The following is a 13735-nucleotide window of genomic DNA, read 5'->3' as shown; positions in this document are numbered from 1 at the left end:
AGTAGAATTAAATGTGATTTGCAATCAGGCTATTACAATGGTCCAGGCAAGAGAATGTGAAAGTGTAAGCTCTGGAGATGAAGGTGGAGTTGGAAAGAAGTGAATTAATCTGAAAAATACTCAGGAAATAAAGTTAACAAGACATGATGATGGTCTGGATTTGGGGAGAGGAAATGACAAAATATAGGATGCTTTCAGACATAAACAAATTGTTTTCATGGTCTTTGCTGATTTTTACTATCATATTCACAGTACCAACAATTATGCCACCAGGTACCCAATATTTGTTAAATAAATAAAGGACTGAACTGAATAGAAAGTCTGAGACATAGTTTTAGGGAGAAGATCATGAGTTAGGCTTTGGAATTGTTGTGGGTTGAATTGTGTTCCCCAAAAAGATATGCTGAAGTCCTAACCCCCCAATACCTCTGAATGTGGCCTTATTTGGAAACAGGGTCTTTTTGTAGGCATAATCAAGTCAAAATGAGGTCATATTGGATTAAGGGCACTAAATATAATGACTGGTGTTCTTATATAGAGAGAGAGATTTGGAGACATGAAGACACACGTGGGGAAAGACAGATACTTTAAGATGGAGGCAAAAATGGAACTGATGTATCTACAAGCTATGCATGCAGGCAACCACCAAACCCTAGAACACAGGGGCATGGAACAGATTTTCCCTCAGAGCTTCCAGAAGGACCCAGCCCTGCAGACACCTTGATTTCAGACTTCTGGCCTCCATAACTGTGAGAGAATAAATTTCTGTTGCTTTAGGCCTTCCAGTTTGTGGTATTTTGCTATGGTGGTCCTAGGAAACTAATACAGAAATGCATTTCTGATATCCAAGGAGAAATGTTTATTTATAAGTGGTTTGGAATTTGGATCTGAAACTGAGCAATTACCCTAATGAAGTATCTTAGCCAGAACCTACTTCTTAAGATAAACACTTCTGATTACATCCCTCTTAACCACTGTGCCCTAGGAAATATGGGTATCCATCTTTGTTGTAAAGAACAGTCTGTGAGATCCCAAGTACCCCTTTGGCAAGCTAAGGGTTGAGAAAAAAAAAAGATATAAAAGACAAGGAAATGTTACAGAAGAAAATGAAGTAAAGAGCATCAAAAAAAGTTGTCCTGCAGGAGTGCTCCAACTTCTGCTTCAAAGTTCAGAAGGTGCTTTTCTTATGTTTGAGATTGGTGTGTTATCTAATGACTTGGCTACAGTAGTTGCCCAGATGTCTCTTAAGATTTCTTCTAATTCAGCACCCCCCGACGCGGGTCTCGAACCCATGAACCACGAGATCATGACCTGAGCTGAAGTCAGATGCTTAATCAACTGAGCCACCCAGGCGCCCCAAGTCATCACTTTTTGAGAAAGGTTGGGAGATAACCTTTCTGGGCCTTTCCCAGGATGTAATCATTATCAACTCCCTATAATATTCTAAAGGTCATCCTTATTTATTGTAGGCCAGTCTACTTCCCAGGTATCAGAAATCAAATTGTCACAATAAGTTCATTATCCATGCTGTTCTATATCCAGCACAGCCTCCAATATAACTGTGCTTGAGTCCCAAGAATACTAACTGACTGGGAATTTGGACTATCTGGAAATGAAGAACTCATTATTCATCTTGCCTGGGTTTCTGTAGGTTTCTGTGCATGATAGGTAGTCCACTCCTCCAGGCTGGTCCTAAAGAGGGTATGGCTTTGAGCAGGACTATTAATTAATACAAGCCACTAAAGAGCAAGGAACAAGAAAGGTGTTTCATATACAGATAATTTCAAATGACACATGCTTCAAGAGTTCACATCTATCTTCACAGATATAACGCATAGGTGGTACTGGATTCCAAGTTGGCCTACCTAATGTAGCCAAACTCACTGAATATGACTATATCCGATAAATGATTACTGTATGAAATGCCATCCAAGACTCCCTCTTGGAATTCCTGGAACATACAGACCTGACAGCCAAATCAAAAAGGCCTCCCTCTTCTCCCCCTGGTCCTACCCCTAGATACCTGCTTCAGAATCAGAAGTATTTCCACAACTCTATGTCAAGTCAAACAAAATTCCTCTGAGCAATACACAGAGATGGACTTGTGCAGTAAACAACTACAAGTGGTCAGGGAGAAGTGGTTAAGGGGTCTCTGGCCAGGCCTCTTTCTCCCACCGAAGTCTTCCCTCTGTCCTGGGCTCCCCTAACTGCTAACTGCTTAACTAACCTTCTGTGTTACATGGATCCTCTCTGTAGACGTAGCCATGAACCAAAACCTTGTTTTTCCCCTTCCCCAACAATAACAACAACAAAAACTAAAATAAAGAAAATACAAAAGCATGAGTAAATGTTCAATTTACATAGCACTGCCAAAATTGCCTGTGCATTGGGTAATAGACTGATGCTAATACCTAGGAAGTGAGTGTCACTCATTTGGCTATCCTACAGCACAGGTGTGCCCTGCTCTCCTTTGTCCCCAGCTGGAGAGGGTGAAGCCAGTCTTCCTACCTCAGCACTTGCTACTGAATCCATGTTAGCCATGAAACTCACTAAAGCACAACTGTCAGGTTTATTGGAGTGGTCAGAAGAGAGAAAGAGCTTATGACTCTGATCTCTGCTCTAATAAGAAGTGTTCTGTATTATCAAGACAATTAAAATAAAGGTGAGAATTTGGGGAGTTGGAAGCCAACCCTGGCAAGTGGGCTACACTTCTACTTTCCTTCATGTTTGCTTTAGAGATGTCTGAGACTGTACAGCCAGTCTCCTTCTTTATCTCTTTAGATCTGGAGTGGAAGGGGAAAGGGAAAGAGCACCTCAAACAGGCTCAAACTTGCTCCGCAGGCAGTGAGAGCATGGGTCCCAACCTTCAAGATAATCTAGACATTTTCCTGAGAGAAGATCAAGTGACCAGATATTTTTCTTTCCTTTTTTTTTTTTTTTTTTTTTCCGCCATCAGCAGTGGTCCTGTCTTTGAAAACTCTACCTGGTTGCTCTGTATCAGGTATCTGTATCAGAAAGGGATGTGGACCTGTAGAGAACTCAGAGTACAAAGATAACAAAAATGTAGAAAAGACAAAATCTTAGCTACTCCTCATATATTTCCTATACACAGTGTCTGTGAAGACTGAAGAGAAACAAAACCAGCAGAGGGAGAGGGAGAGAACTGGGTGGTGGGGTAGGAGGAGAAAAGGAAGCAGAGGAGGAGGAGGTAAACGGAGGAAAGGAGGATGAAGAGAAGGAAGTAGGATGAAGAGGAGGGAGACAGAAGAAGATAAAGTGATTGAAAAGGAAAATAATGAGGCTTTAAAGCTAATAGTGAATCCCTATCTTGTTTCACCAGCCCCTAGATCTTCTGCTCCCTGTAGCCAAGGCCTCTAATGATTATCTCCCAGGACAAGCTTTTGTCTGTCCTTATTCTATAGAAAAAGGTTATACTTGGAGCACCTGGATGGCTCAGGTGGTTGAGTATCCAACTTTGGCTCAGGTCCTGATCTCATGTTTCATGAGTTCAAGCCCCACATCAGTCTCGCTGCTATCACAGTCTGCTTCAGATCCTGTTCCCTTCTGTCAATCTGCCCCTCCCCCGCTCACATTTTTTTCTCTCTCTCTCAAAAATACATAAAACACTTAAGAAATAATAATAAAATAGGAATAAATGTAACTAAGGAAGTGAAAGATTTATACACTAAAGACTACAACCATTACTGAAAGAAATAAAGAAGACAAATAAATGGAAAGACATCCTATGTTCATAAACTGGGAGACTTCATATTATTAAAATGTCCATACTACCCAAAATGATCTACAGATTTAATGCAATCCCTATCAAAATCCCAATGGGAGGAGTCCACATGGCAGAGAAGTAGGGGGACCTGAAGTTCCCCTGTTCCTCAAACACAGCAGTATTGAGGCCTTAAGACTTGGAATTCCAGGAATCCGGGCTACAGTGACAGAAACATCTCCAGGGACCCACAGGGACAACTTGGCAGGCCATAGGTGCGTGATTGCAAAATGAGAGAAATAAAATGGGCAGCATAGGCACACGGGGGAGGGATCCCCTTCTGTGAGAGACAAAAGAAAGAGAAAAAGAGGCTGTGGAAGTATAGGATTGTATTTGGACAAGAGAAAAACCAAGGACTGAGGAATGGAAAAAAATGAAGAAAGAACAAATTTCTAACACAATCCAGGTTTTGGGGACTTCCTCCGAACTGGGGCCTGCTGCCCTATGCCTGGATAGGAGAAGCCAGCCTCAGACTCAGTAGCAAGCTCAGAGAGGCAGTCGGAGGGTACAGGCCACCCTTGAGTGCTGTGGGAAGAAGGTATATTGCTGCTCCAAAGACAAAAAAACCCTGCAGGTGTTAGCCAGCCAGAACCGGGGTGGGATCCTTTAAGACATCAGGATTTGAATCCCAGCTAAGTGCCTGGGAGGCACAGGAGACTGTGGAGCAGGACAAACTAGCCCATTTGCACAGGTGCAGCACTGTGAGGACAGCCTGAACAGACTGGTTTGGGACACCCAATTCTGGAGAGACTAGGCCATCGCCATTTCTCTCCCCATCACCAACAAGATGGGGTTTCAGGGAATGGACAGCAGGCCCACAGTGGAGGCAGGACTGCTTACACCAAACCCCGCCCCTCTGGTAATTGCGTTATCTACCAGAACAAAATTGACACTGACCCAACCAGCCGGCCCTTCCTCCAGACCAGCACAGCCACCAGTTTCAAGGCACCACCAGATAGTGGTCATATTGGTCCAGTGGTTTTGCATTTTCTGATTTGATTCTTAGTAAAGTCTTATTTCATATACATATATTTTTTTTCTTTTTTCCTTTTCTTCTTCTTATTTCTTCTCTTCTCTTTTCTGGCTGTTGGTTTGTTTAGGCAGATGTTTTTAATCTATTATTTTTATACCTCTTCTGTATCTCCTCCTTCTTTATTTTCCTCTCTCTCTCTCTGGATTAAGTCTTAGAGTTTCTCTGATTCTCTGCCTGGTCAATTTCTTGTTTCTTTTTCCTCACCCCTGTCATTTTTCTCTTTGTATGGGATAAGGCTTCTTCTGCCACTCCCCCAGCCTTTTAAATTTTTTCCAGGGTTACTTCAATGAAAAATGAAAGCAGACCTGGTGGAAGGTCCAAACCATCATTATGAGTAGGGAGCTAAAACAACCAGAGTCACAACAACAGAGAGCACACAACACACTCCAAAAACACCTGTTAAAGGGCCAGGCCCCTGGACAGTGTATGACCCCTTTTTAATATAGTGGTGCTCACAAGTGCAAGACACATAACAAGCTATGAAAACACATAAAGGACAGAAAGCTAGCCAAAATGATGAAACAGTAGAATTCTCCTCAAAAAAAATTGCAGGAAGAAATGACAGCTAGAGAATTGCTCAAAACAGATATAAACAATATATCTCATCAAGAATTTAGAATAGTCATAAGATTAATAGCTAGGCTTGAAAAAAGCATAGAAGACAGCAGAGAATCTATTGCTGCAGAGATCAAGGAACTAAGAAATAGTCACACAAATTAAGAAATGCTGTAAATGAGGGTCGCCTGGGTGGCTCAGTTGGTTAAGCGTCCGACTTCCGCTCAGGTCATGATCTCATGGTTTGTGGGTTCAAGCCTCGTGTGAGGCTCTGTGCTGGAGCCTGGAGCTCAGAGCCTGGAGCCTACTTTGGATTCTGTGTGTGTGTGTGTCTCTCTCTCTAACCTTCCCCTGCTTCGGATTCTGTCTCTCTCTCTCTTTCTCTCTCTAACCTTCCCCTGCTTGCACTCTGCCTCTCTTTCTCTCTCTCAAAAATAAATAATAAACATTAAAAAATTTTGAAAAAGAAATGTTGTAAATGAGATGCAAAATAAACTAGCTGCAATGACAGCAAGGATGGAGGAAGCAGAGAGGAGAATAAGTAAAATAGAAGATAAAATTATGGAAAATGATGAAGCCAAGAAAGAGAGATAAGAAAATACTAGACCACAAGGGGAGAATTTGAGAACTAAGTGATTCAATGAAATCTAATAATATCCATATCATAGGAGTTCCAGAAGAAGAAGAAATGGAGAAAGAGGCAGAAGGTTTACCTGAACAAATTATAGCTGAGAACTTCCTTAATCTGGGGAAGGAAGCAGACATCCAAATCCAGGAGGCATAGTGAACTCCCTTCAGATTCAAAAAGAATAGATCTTCACCATGGCATGTCACAGTGAAACTGGCAAAATACAAAGATAAAGACAGAATTCTGAAAGCAGCTAGGGACAAACGGGCCTTAACCTATGAGGGTAGATACATAAGGGTAGTAGCAGACCTGTCCACTGAAACTTGGCATGCCAGAAAGTAGTGGCAGGAAATATTCAATGTGTTGAACAGGAAAAATATGCAGCCAAGAATCCTTTATCCAGCATGGTTGTCATTCAGAATAGAAGGAGACATAATGGCTTCCCCAGACAAACAGAAACTGAAGGAGTTCATGACCACTAAACCAGCCCTGCAACTGATCCTAAGGGGAACTCTGTGAGTGGAATGCTGCAAAGAATACAAAGGACAGAGACATCACCACAGGCATGAAACCTACAAATAACACAATGACACTAAATCCATATCTTTCAATAATAACTGTGAATGTAAACAGACTAAGTGCTCCAATCAAAAGACATAGGGTACCAGAATGGATTAAAAAAAAAAAAAAAAAACAAGATCCATCTATATGTTGTCTACAAGAGACTCATTTTAGACCTAAGGGCACCTTCAGATTGAAAGTGAGGGGATGCAGAACCATCTGTCATGCTACTAGAAGTCAAAAGCTGGAGTAGCCATACTTATATCAAACAAACTAGATTTTAAACTAAAGGCTGTAATAAGAAATAAAGAAGGGCATTATATCATAATTATGGGGTCTATCCATCAAAAAAAGCTATCAAATGTAAATGTTTATGCCCCCAACTTGAGAGAACCCAAATATATAAATGAATCGATCACAAACATAAGCAATCTTATTGATAAGAATACAGTAATTGCAGGGGACTTTAATACTCCACTTATAGCAATGGACAGATCATCTAGCAGAAAATCAATAAAGAAACAATGGTCATAAAGGATACACTATACCAAATGGACTTGACAGATATATTCAGAACTCTTCATCCAAAAGCAGCAGAATACACATTCTTCTCGTGTGCACATGGAACATTCTCCAACATAGATCACATACTGCGTCACAAAACAGCCTTCAATAAATATAAAAGAATTGAGATCATACCATGCATACTTTCAGATCACAATGCTATGAAACTTGAAATCAACCACAAGAAAAGGTTTAGAAAACCTCCAAATGCATAGATGTTAAATAATATCCTATTAAAGAATGAATGGGTTAACCAGGCAATTAAAGAAGAAATTAAAAAATATATGGAAGCAAATGAAAATGAAAACATGCCAGTCCAAACCCTTTGGGATGCAGCAAAGGCAATCATAAGAGGAAAATACATTGCAATCCAGGCCTATCTCAAGAAACAAGAAAAATCCCAAATACAAAACCTAACCCCACACCTAAAGGAACTAGAAACAGAACAGTAAAGAAACCCCAAAGCCAGCAGAAGAGAAATTAAAGATTAGAGCAGAAATAAACAATATAGAATCAAAAAAAAAAAAAAAAGTAGAACAGATCAATGAATCTAAGAGCTGGTTTTTCGAAAGAATAAACAAAATTGATAAACCCCTAGCCAGACTTCTCAAAAAGAAAAAAGAGAGAACCCAAATAGATAAAATTATGAATGAAAGAGTAGAGATCACAACCAACACCACAGAAATACAAACAATTATTAGAGAATACTATGAAAAATTATATGCCAACAAACTGGACAACCTGGAAGAAATGGACAAATTCCTAGATACCCACACACTAAACAGGAAGAAATAGAAAATTTGAACAGACCCATAACCCATGAGGAAATTGAATCAGTTATCAAAAATCTCCCAAAAAATAAAGAGTCCTGGGCCAGATGGCTTCCCAGGGGAATTCTACCAGACATTAAAAGCAGAGTTAATACCTACCCTTCTCAAGCTTTTCCAAAAAATAGAAATGGAAGGAAAGCTTCTGGACTCATTCTATGAGGCCAGCATTACCTTGATTCCAAAACCAGGGACCCCACTAAAAAGAATGAAGATGATGAACATAACTGCAAAATTTCTCAACAAGATATTAGCAAACTGAATTTAACAGTATATTAAAAGAATTATTCACCATGATCAAATGGGATTCATTCCTGGGCTGCAAGGTTGGTTCAATCCTACTTTGTAATATCCTGAGTAATATCCTACTCAATGGGGGGAAAACTGAGAGCTTTCCCCCTGAGATCAGGAACACAATAGGAATGTCTTCTCTCACCACTGTTGTTTAACATAGTGTTGGAAGTACTTGCCTCAGGAATCAGACAACAAAATGAAATAAAAGGCATCCAAATTGGCAAAGAAGAAGTAAAACTTTCACTTTTTGCAGATGACATGATACTCTACATGGAAAACCTGAAGGACTCCACCAAAAGCTGCTATAACTGATCCATGAATTCAGCAAAGTTGCAGGATACAAAATCAACGTACAGTTGTATTTCTATATACCAATAATGAAGCAACAGAAAGAGAAAACAAGAAATTGGTCCCATTTACAACTGCACCAAGAACCATAAAATACCTAGGAATAAACCTAACCAAAGAGGTAAAAGATCTGTATGTTGAAAACTATAGAAAACTTATGAAAGAAATTGAATAAGACACAAAGAAATGGAAAAACATTCCATGCTCCTGGATAGGAAGAATAAATATTGTTAAAATGTCAATACTACCCAAAGCAATCTACACATTTAATACAATCCCAATCAAAATTGTACCGGCATTCTTCTCAGAGCTAGAGCAAACAATCCTAAAATTTGTATGGAACCACAAAAAACACCAAATAGTAATGTTGAAACAGAAAACCAAAGTGGGAGGCATCACAATCCTGGACTTTAGCCTCTACTACAAAGCTGTAATCATCAAGAAAGTATGATATTGGGACAAAAATAGGCACATAGACCAATGGAATAGAGAACGCACAATTGGACCCACAAATGTACAGCCAACTAATCTTTGACAAAGCGGGAAAGAGCATCCAGTGGAAAAAAGACGTTCTCATTAGCAAATGGTGCTGGGAGTACTGGACAGCAACATGCAAAAGAATGAACCTGGACCACCTTCTTACACCGTATAAAAAATAAACTCAAAATGGATGGAAGACCTAAATGTAAGACAGGAAATCATCAAAGTCCTAGAGGAGAAAAAAGACAACAACCTCTCTGACCTCAGCCACAGCAACTTCTTACTTGACACATCTCCAAAGGCAAGGGAAATAAAAGCAAAAATGAACTATTGGGACCTCATCAAGATAAAAAACCTTCTTTACTGCAAAGGAAACAATCAACAAAACTAAAAGGCAACCGATGGAATGGGAGAAGATGTTTGCAAATGACACATCAGATAAAGGGTCAGAATCCAAAATCTATAAAGAACTTACCAAACTCAACACCAAAAAATAATCCAGTGAAGAAATGGGCAGAAGACATGAATAGACACTTCTCCAAAGAAAACATCCAGATGGTCAACAGACACATGAAAAGATGCTCAGCATCATGCATCATCAGGGAAATACAAATCAAAACCACAATGAGATACCACCTCACACCGGTTAGGGTGGCTAACATTAACAACTCAGGAAACAACAGATGGTGGCAAGGATGTAGAGAAAAACAGGAACCCTTTTGCATTGTTGGTGGGAATGCAAACTAGTGAGGCAGCTCTGGAAAACAGTGTGGAGGTTACTCAAAAAATTCCTACGACCCAGGAATAGCACCAGTAGGAGTCTGTCCAAAGGATACAGAAGTGCTGATTCATAGGGGCACACGTACCCCAATGTTTATAGCAGTGCTATCAACAATAGCCAAATCATAGAAAGAGCCCAAATGTCCATCAACTGATGAATGGATAAAGAAGATATGGTTTATATATACAATGGAATACTACTTGAGAAAGAACGAAATCTTGCCATTTGCCACAACGTGGATGGAACTGGAGGTTATTATGCTAAGTGAAATAAGTCAGTCAGAGAAAGACAGATATATGTTTTCACTCATATGTGGAATTTGAGAAACTTAACAGAAGATCATGGGGTAAGAAAAGGGGAAAAAATAGTTTCAAACAGAGAGGGAGGCAAACCATAAGAGACTCTTAAATACAGAGAACAAACTGAGGGTTGATGGGGCAGGGGCGGAGGGGGAAAGGGGAAAATGGGTGATGGGCATTGACGAGGGCACTTGCTGGGATGAGCACAGGATGCTGTATATAAGTGATGAATCATGGGAATCTACTCCTGAAGCCAAGAGCACACTGTATACACTGTATGTTAGCTAACTTGACAATAAATTATATTTTTAAAAATCGCCAATGCTATTCTTTTATAGAAATAGAAAAGAAATCCTAAAATTCATATGGAATCTCAAAGGACTCCAAATAGCCAAAACAACCCTTAGAAAAAAGAACAAAGCTGGAGGTCAAGCACTTCTTGATTTCAACACATATTACAAAGCTGTAGTAATCAAAAACAGTATGCTACTAGCATAAAGACAGATATATACATCAGTGAACAGAAGGGAGAACCCAGAAATAATCCCTCATGTAAATGGTCAAATAATATTCAACAAGGCCACAAAGCCTACATAATAGAGAAAGGATACTCTTCTTCAACAAATGGTGCTGGCAATTCTGGATATCTATCTGCAAAAGTTGGATCCCTACCTTATACCGTATACAAAAATCAACTCAAAAATGGATTAAAGACCTAAATATAAGACCTGAGATTCTAAAACTACTAGAAGAAAACATAGAGGAAAATCTTCATGATAATGGACTGGGCAATGATTTATTGGACATGACACCAAAACCATAGGCAACAAAACCAAAAATAGACCAACAGGAGTACATCAAACTTAAAAACTTCTGGACATCAAAGAAAGAAATGGAAAAAAGAATTGCAAACCATTTATCTGACATCCTACAACTCGTACAACTCAACAACAACCAAAAAATGAAATAACCCAATTAAAAAAATGAACAAAGGACTTGAATATGTTTCTTCAAAGAAGATATACAAATTGCCAGAAAGCATATGAAAACAATAGTCACAGATTGTAATAAAAATGCAAACCAAAACCAGAATGAGACACCACCTCACACTCATCAAGATGGCTGCTATCAAAAAGGGGAGGAGAAGGGGGGGAGGAAAAGAAGTGTTGGTAAAGATATGGAGAAATTAGAACCTCTGTGCACGTTGGTAGGGTAGGAATGTAAAATGATACAACTACTATGGAAAGCAATATGGCATTTCCTCAAAAAATTAAAAATAGAATTATCATATGACCTAGTAATCCCACTTCTTGTTATATATACAAAAAAACTGAAAAAAAAAGATCTTAAAGAGATATTGGCCTATCCATGTTCATTGCAGCATTAAACACAATAGCTAAGAGATGCAAGCAACCTAAATGTCTGCCAATGAGTGAATGGGTAAAGAAAAAAAATACACACACACACACACACACACACACACACACACACACACATACACACACACACAATAGAATATGAGTCAGCTTTTAAAAAGAAGGAAATCCTGTCATACGCTACAACATGGATGAACTGTGAGGACATCATGCTTTGTGAAATAAATCAGTCACAAAAAAGATGCACACTGCATGATTCCATTTGTGTGAGGTACTAAAGTAGTCAAACCCATAGAAACAGAAAATAAAATGTGGTCACCAAGGGCTGAAGATAAGGGGTGAATGAATACTTGTTCAATGGGTAGAGTTTTAGTTTTGCAAGATGAAAAAGTTCTAGAGATCTGTTGTACACTAATATGCATATACTTAACACTATTATACTAAATAGTTAAAAATGCTCAATATAGCAAATTTGTGTTATGTGTTCTTTACCACAATTTTCAAAAAAGGCAAATGACCCAAGTGTCCACCAACAGATGAATGGATAAACAAATTGTGGTATATACATAAAAGGAATTCAGCCATAAAAAGGAACAGAGTATATATTATAACTTGGATGAACCTTGAAATCACTATGCTAAGTGAAAAAACTGGATAGAAATGTTCACATATTATATGACTCAATTTATAAGAAATATGCAGAATTGGTTTAGTCATATAAACAGAAAGCAAATTAATAATTGCTAGGGGATAGGGAGAAAGAATGCAGAATAACTGTTGAATGGATATAGAATTTTCTTTAGGGATATTGAACTAGACACAGGTGGTAGTTGCTCAACATTGTGAATGTACTAAATGCCACTGAATTGTTCACTTTAAAATAGTTAATTTTATTTTGTGTGAATTTCACCTCAATAAAAAAAATTAAACTGTTATATGTGTGCAGAGCTCTTGGACCAACAATCTCTTACTATCTAACTAGATTAAATAAGACATTTGGAACCATTCGTTGTAAATTGGTTTTAAATCCTACCACCTTGCATGCAAACGTGTGAACATCCACACTTACTTACCTTATTGCTTACTTATCTCATTTCATGCTAAGAAAACAAGGTATCCTTCTCATTTCAAGATAACTCCTCCAAATCCCTCCATTCTTTTTTCCAAGCTCTCATTCTTCCAGTTTTCCCTCTTCTCCTATTCCATCTTCCTTTCTATTTTTTTCTCCTCTTAGCCTATAAATAGTACCAAGTCTTCCCCTATATATATATATATATATATATATATATATATATATATATTCCACTAACCTTGTACTGCTCTCTATAATTTGCCTCCTTCCATTCTCTGCCAACTTCCTCAAATAGCAGTCAACATTCACTTCTGCTTCAATGTGCCTCCCCAAGCTCACCAGTGCCTCCATACTGTCAAATCCAATTAATGTATAAGTCTTTAAATGATTCCTTTGATTTCTTTCCAAGTTTTTTGTTGTGGTTGTTGATATAATCTCCATCCACTCTTAAAATATTCTTGTTGGGGCGCCTGGGTGGCGCAGTCGGTTAAGCGTCCGACTTCAGCCAGGTCACAATCTCGCGGTCCGTGAGTTCGAGCCCCGCGTCGGGCTCTGGGCTGATGGCTCAGAGCCTGGAGCCTGCTTCCAATTCTGTGTCTCCCTCTCTCTCTGCCCCTCCCCCGTTCATGCTCTGTCTCTCTCTCTGTCTCAAAAATAAATAAACGTTAAAAAAAATTTGTTTTAAAATATTCTTGTTTCCAAGGGCCTGTTCTCAGCCCACTCATGCTGCACACTCTTGGTGTAATTTCAGCCATTCTTGAGGTTTTAACAACCACCTACATGAAGATGATGAGTCTCTAATCCATACCTCTGACAGAGACTTTTCCCAAAGCTTCAGATATATACACCCAATTTCTTACTCAACATTTCCATCTGGATGCCCCGTGGGAACCTCAGACTCAGCATGTCTAAAATAGCACATCAACCTTCATACAAAGCCTTCTCTTTCTATATCACCCTCAGCCACCCAATTAGCCAAGCCCCAAACCTGAAAGTCACCTTTGAATCTGCGAAATTCCTCATTCCACTCTCTCCTACAAACATATTTTAGAAATCACCTAATTCTGCTAATTATACCTCTTAAATATTTTTCAGAATAGTAGATCAGATGATATCATGCTACTCCCTCCTTAAAA

General features: G+C 39.0%; 1 long non-coding RNA gene across 1 annotated transcript; it reads right to left on the bottom strand.

The window, feature by feature from the left end:
- Positions 1–4553: 4553 nt before the first annotated feature.
- Positions 4554–13280, bottom strand: LOC147577549 (uncharacterized). The gene is made up of 2 exons (XR_015240392.1): positions 5762–13280; positions 4554–5714 (listed from the first exon to the last, which is right to left on the bottom strand). It is a non-coding gene; the product is annotated as an uncharacterized LOC147577549 (long non-coding RNA).
- Between the last annotated feature and the right edge of the window lie 455 nt (positions 13281–13735).

This window comes from Puma concolor, chromosome C2 (genome assembly GCF_028749965.1).
Source record: "Puma concolor isolate L17-30 chromosome C2, mPumCon1.1.hap2, whole genome shotgun sequence".
Taxonomy (NCBI): domain Eukaryota; kingdom Metazoa; phylum Chordata; class Mammalia; order Carnivora; family Felidae; genus Puma; species Puma concolor.
Note: the sequence above shows the minus strand (reverse complement) of the source record. Positions and strands in the feature narration are given on the sequence as shown.